Genomic DNA, 6,639 nt, shown 5'->3' with positions numbered 1-6,639 from the left:
ATACCAATATATGCAAAGTATAAAGAGATAAGGTTCTTAAAATGCACTCCTGAAACTGAGCTATATAAATTGAAATGTGGATTACAAAACTAGGGAAGTGGTGTGTAAACTTTATCAATCATTATTTGACCCACAGCTGAGATGATGATTTCCCCTCTGTCAGTGATCCCTCTCACTGAGATTCTCTGGCCCAGCTTCTCACACAATATCGTGGGTAGTTATCATTTCCTGCTGCGCTTGGAAATTCAGCTTTCTCCATGAAACCAATCTATTGGCCTAATGGGTTCTGTTTAGCTGTCAATAAACAACTCTGTGGCAGTATTGAAAATAAATGATCTGGGATGACAGCCAGTATCATCATTGTGCTCACAGGATATGGCGCCTAGACAAAAGGCTTGCAGTCCAGAGGAAATTCTAAATAAAACTTCTAACTTCTGTCTGTGCATACTGATCAACTCTAATGCGGTCTTCTGATCTATCTAACTTCACCCTCATCTAACATCTCTTCATCTCCCGCTCAGTCAGTCGCTCCCCTTTCTATCCTCTCTCAGTTTATCCCCCTTCACTCTTTACCGAGAGAGTGGTGGGGGCATGGAATGCGCTGCCTGTGGGAGTGGCAGAGTCAGAATCTTTGGTGACCTTTAAGCGGCAATTGGATAGGTACATGGATGGGTGCTTAAGCTAGGACAAATGTTCGGCACAACATCGTGGGCCGAAGGGCCTGTTCTGTGCTGTATTGTCCTATGTTCTATATTCTATGTTCTAAGAGACAGAAAGCATTGTAGCCAGGTTTGGTGATGCTACAAAAGAAGGTAGGAAAATTAGATTGAGGAGAATGCGGAGAGACTGCAAAGGGATATAGATAGGGCTTCAACTGGCAGTAGCATTGGAAGGCTGTCTATGGGCCCTCTTATCAGGGCTTTATTTGAGGGGCAGGTGAGAAGGTACTTGTGTCCCCACCTGCCACCGTCTGTCTTAATAAAAGTCCTCCCTGTCCCCAAACATATCCCCCTCCACATGGAAGGTCCTGAGGGCTGAATAAGATCAGATGAAGATTGGATTAGATTACTAACTTCAGCATTACTGGAATTTTACCAGAGTACCTCTTGCCTCTGAGTTCCCACTGCCCCAATCTCGTGTACTAGTGCAGGTGGCTGATACTGAGACCATGAGGAGAAAACTGAGTCTGCCTCCATGTTGTGATGTCTCTGAAGGGCCAGGTGGAATTTTCCATAACATGCTGAGGCTGGGTGGGCACACCCCCAAGACAGAGGCATTGACCTATTAGCAATGGTTCAGAAATACTCAAGTGTGTCTGGGCTGTCAGGAACTCTCCACCATAGGCCATTGAAGAGTGTTAAGGAGGGAGGTGCTAGGCAGCCATCTCAATGTAGCTGATAGTCTCCCTAGGCACTTTACCACCAGTAAAAGGCAGGCAGGAATGCCAAATGACTGTTAAAGTCCTAGGGAGTGTTGCTGAACAAAGAGACCTTGGAGTGCAGATTCATAATCTTTGAAAGTGGAGTCGCAGGTAGATAGGATAGTGAAGAAGGCGTTTGGTATGCTTTCTTTTATTGGTCAGAGTATTGAGTACAGGAGTTGGGAGGTCATGTTGCAGCTGTACAGGACATTGGTTAGGCCATTGTTGGAATATTGCGTTCAATTCTGGTCTCCTTCCTATCGGAAAGATGTTGTGATGCTTGAAAGGGTTCAAAAAGATTTACAAGGATGTTGCCAGGGTTGGAGGATTAGGAAGGGTTTGGAGGGATATGGGCTAGGTGCTGGCAGGTGGGACTAGATTGGGTTTGGATATCTGGTTGGCATGGACGGGTTGGAGCGAAGGGTCTGTTTCCACGCTGTACATCTCTATGACTCTATGACTCAATAGCTGCCTCTCTAAATATCCAGGAAAATGCCCAACATCCCCCTGATTGTTTCCACCATCATTTTGCTACATCTCTGGCATTTTACAGGACCTGCAGAGGGTGGATGAGATCCTGGGCATTATGTGTGAAATTGGAAGTGAATCCCATATCTCTATGATGGAGTGTTCGAGAATTCCCAGTGATTCCCTTAGACTCATGGGATTATGGGCCTAATAATAATTTTTAAAATGTTAAATAAAATGAGCACATGTGATGAAAGAACAGGATTGTTTACAAAAGATTTTGATGACACAAGGATCAACCAGACGCTTATGTACAGAGGCATGGGATGGATGACATGAACCAGTATAAGATAACAATGCTTTAAAAAGAGGACATACTGTCACTTGTTTTTACAATGCTGGTAGTAATGGAAGAATTTAAAAATAGTTACTAACAACTGCATGCAGTGCAAGATGAGAGCAGAAGATTACTTGCATGTTGCAATTTCAAAAACATGTTGAGATGAAAGAGCATTTAAATAAAAACATATCAGAATGATTGGAATGGCACTTAATACAAGTCATACTATAATTTTCTTAAAGTAAATCTAGATTCCCATTTCAGGACTACAAGTCGTTTTGCTATAACGCAACAGTTGTGTTCTTCTGCAATCTTGCACTATAGAAAATCGTGCTGTAGAAGATCGCTAATAGAAGATCGCTATACCTGTCCAAACAACGTCCACAATTTGCCAATCACGTATAGCCAGTTTGCGCTGATGGAACGTGCATTATGGCAGAATGGCCTGTACTTCTGGAAAAAAAGGACTTGTGACACTGGCAGCTTTCCTCATGTAGTTGAATGGTTAGGGGTTCAGTGTCAGCATTGGTCAAGTAACTTCAACTAAGATGAGGCTTGGTTCAATTCCTTCCCAGGTATCTTGTGCATGGTATTGCCCTCTATCATGGTCTGGTAGAGCAAGGCATTGTTAAACCTAGGATTGAAGGATTTCAGTACAGATGTAGGTAGATAAAGTTAAGAAACAGATTATCTTTGATTTATTTGGATGTTAGAACAGGCGTGAAGATCAGAACAGACTGCTCCTGTTCCTATCTTTTATGGTTCCAAGAATGAACTTTACCTGGATAAGGAAGAGAAGAATAATGCATCAAGATGAGCATGTGTGCAGCTGCTTTTAAAGATGACCAATCATGTGAGGAGATGATCAGGAAAACATTAAGAAGTAAGTGCTAAGAATGTTAATGAAAGCAATAAATTGGCACACATAGATCTTTGAAAGCCTTTAAATTAAAAAGCCACCTGCAATTTTTGACTGTTCAGAAAAAAACTCCTTACATCTACCAACATCGGCAACAAATCTTCTTAAAATGTGAAATAAATGTTGACCTCTGATAGATGTTAATAAACCACAGGCTCAACCTTTCTCATACTCTATATTCCAAATGTTCGACATGTTTCCTTTGCCAAGTATGCCAGAATAATCTGTGCATGCAGCGGCTGGGGAAGGAGGTTAACCCTTTGAGATCAAATATCTTCAATGGACATGTTTACAGTGTGATATTTTTTAGCACATAACAACTATTTTTGGCTTTGATTATTGGCATAAACACAAATAGTTAATTCATAAATATTGTAGCCATTGTTATTGAACGATGTTACTTATTATAGAGAAGGGCTTGTAATTTGACATTATGGTTTTAAGGGACACAGTGATGATATCATCACTGTATCATGGCATGTGATTACTTGAAGTATTAGACACCAGTGGAAGTGAGGTATTTTGTTGTAACTTACTAGATTAATATTAGCTCAGACACTCAGACACTCTTTTCTAAAATATGCAACCAGCTTTATATGAAGTTGTCACTGATCTTGGTGCTAAAATGCAAAGCAATATAAAGCAGCTCAGATTGGTGTATAGCATTCCAATCATGCACAAAGAAAGTGAAGAAGAATATCTTGTTGAGTGCTATGATGTTGAGTGACAACAACCAGAGGGAAGACAACCAAACTGTGAAATAAATGCAACACAGTCATCATGTACCTTTCAGACAGATATATGCTCACTAGACCAGAATGAGTTGTCAAACCTCTAAGTATTACATTAAAAATTAAATGTTAATCTTTTGGACTGTATTTTACTTGTTTGCATAATTATCAAATTAACATAGTGTGCCTATAAACAACCAGCTGTATCTATTTGGGATAAGATTTAGTCTTTAAAAAATGGGGAATGTTATATTTTGTCTAACAGGCAGTATGTCAATATGTCTTTAAGAGATATATTCATCATTGTATCTTAGCATGTGACCTGAGAGTATAAAGGTCTCACACTTCATCTTTCCTCAGATCACTTGAAACATGCACTCCACTATGCACACTCTGTTGTAATCTAATAGTCTAATATTGGTCGAGACATTCCTGTGCCTGAGGAATGTAATGTTTGTACATAATCATTAGTTGCAATAAATGTTTGACACAATCTTCAATATCAGGATGGTTACACCCATTTCTTCTGGTGCCACGAGGCAAACACAAACATTGCTGCAGCAGGCAAAGCATCCTGTTAGAGATAATTTCACACCATTAATGATCTTGGGATGAAGAGCTTGTTACATTAAAAGTGATTGAGGACACTGGATCAGTACTCAATGAAAATAATGAGGTGGGATCTGATTGAAACTTACCGCATACAGAGAGGCCTGGATAGATTGGATGTGGAGAGACCAGACACAGTCTCAGAGTGAAGGAGAAACTCTTTAGAACTGGAATGAGGAGGAATTTCTTCAGCCAGCAAGTTGTGAATCTGTGGAACTTTGCTGCAGAAGGCTATGGAGGTCAAGTCATTGAGTGTATTTAAGACAGAGATAGATAGATTAGTAAGGGGATCAAGGATTATGGGAAGAAGGCAGGACAATGGGCTTGAGAAACACATCAGCCACGATTACATAGTGAAGCAGACGTGAGGGGCCAAATGGCTTAATTCTTCTTCTATATCTTATGGTTTTATGGTCTACTCACACTATTTGTGAAAGATTTTTCTCCCATCAACGTTTCACCTATCCCATTTGATAGAAACAGAGAGTCATAAAATCATGAGTCATATGCATGGAAACAGACCCTTTGGTCCAATCAGTCCACACCAACCAGACATCCCAATCTGACCTATTTCGTTTGACAGTATTTGGCCGATATCCTGCCAAACCCTTCCTATTCATATACCCATTCAGGTATAAAGAGTGGCCTTTTTGATTGACACATCCAAAGGATTACCTCGTGGACACTAACACCGCACATTATCCATTCACAACTTCACTCCATCCTCACCCATCCAACTATTATCATGGGCATGCACAAAATCTCTTGCTGGAAACATGACTTTCGCAAGAATTTATGTTTGAAAATTATTGGAAGCTTTAATGTCATTTGGTCAGCCATATATATGAGTAGCACCATAAATCTTGTCCAGTGTTTTCACTAGAATTATTATTAAACATTTCCATCCACAGTTTGGGTGTTGAGCATATTGACATTCAGAGGTGTTTCATCTGTATTAACAATGTGACTTAGTGGATACTTATGTTTTTCATGTTGTGTGATAGTGAATGCTGGAAATTGGATATTTTGCCACTAATTTGTGTCTATTGGAAGTTTCTAAATGATCTTAGTCTTCTGCTGCAAAACTAGATATTTTCATTCCATAGAGGGGTTGCACCAACTAGCTATTGCTCTGAAATCTTTGCCAAGGACCCATTCTGATACAAGCTTCTTAAGTTCAGGCCAGTAGCTGGTTCTTGGAGCATTTGCACTTCGGCATCTTCCTCATTGTAGATTCCTTTTTCTTGCACCAGTTTTTCACTGATATTGAATTCTGTTGGTGCAAGTCAGTTGGTAAGTTTGCAAACATTACAAGTTTTAGGTTGAAACCAGCTTCATCTTTTATTGTTCTGATGGAAGGCTCATTTCCCTTTAGGGTTTGCCATGCTGGTCCTGCTTTGTGGGACATATCTTATGCTCACACTTACCTTCTGAAACACATTCTGAATTGTCTTCCCTATTCCTTGTGCCCAGTTACAAGGTAAACGAAACATGCATTTGCTGGCTGTATTGTGCTTCAAATTCATTAGGTACCCTTGAACAGTTTCACTGAAACTTGACAATTTGTGTGCATAGAATGCTCTTAACATTAAGGATTTGATGATTATAGAACCATCACCAATTTTGATTGCTCCAAGAATATCTAAAGAGATGCACACATAGGTCTTTATCAACTTGTGAACAAAATGCTTCTTAAAAATATAAAGGTTTCTGAGTGCTGTCCCTGCTGTAGGAAAGATGTTATTAAACTTGAAAAGGTTCAAAAAAGAAATTACAAGGATGTTGCTGGGGTTGAAAGCTTTGAACTATAGGGTGAGGCTAAACAAGTTGAGGCTATTTTCCTGGAGAGTCGGTGGCTGATGGGTGACCTTATAGACATTTATAAAACCATGAGGGGCATGGATAAGGTAAATAGACAAGATCTTTTTCCCCAGGTGGGCAGAGTCCAAAACTACAGAGTACAGGTTTAAGGTTAGAGGAGAGAGATTTATAAGGGACCCAAGGGCCAACTTTTCATACAGAGAGTGGTGAGTGTATGGAATGAGCTGCCAGAGGAAATAGTGGAGGCTGGTACAGTTATAGCATTTAAAAGGCACCTGGATGGGTATATGAGCAGGAAGGGTTTAGAGGGATATATGCCAAATGCTGACAA

The sequence above is a fragment of the Chiloscyllium plagiosum genome, chromosome 5, assembly GCF_004010195.1.
Source record: "Chiloscyllium plagiosum isolate BGI_BamShark_2017 chromosome 5, ASM401019v2, whole genome shotgun sequence".
In the NCBI taxonomy this organism is placed as follows: domain Eukaryota; kingdom Metazoa; phylum Chordata; class Chondrichthyes; order Orectolobiformes; family Hemiscylliidae; genus Chiloscyllium; species Chiloscyllium plagiosum.
Note: the sequence above shows the minus strand (reverse complement) of the source record.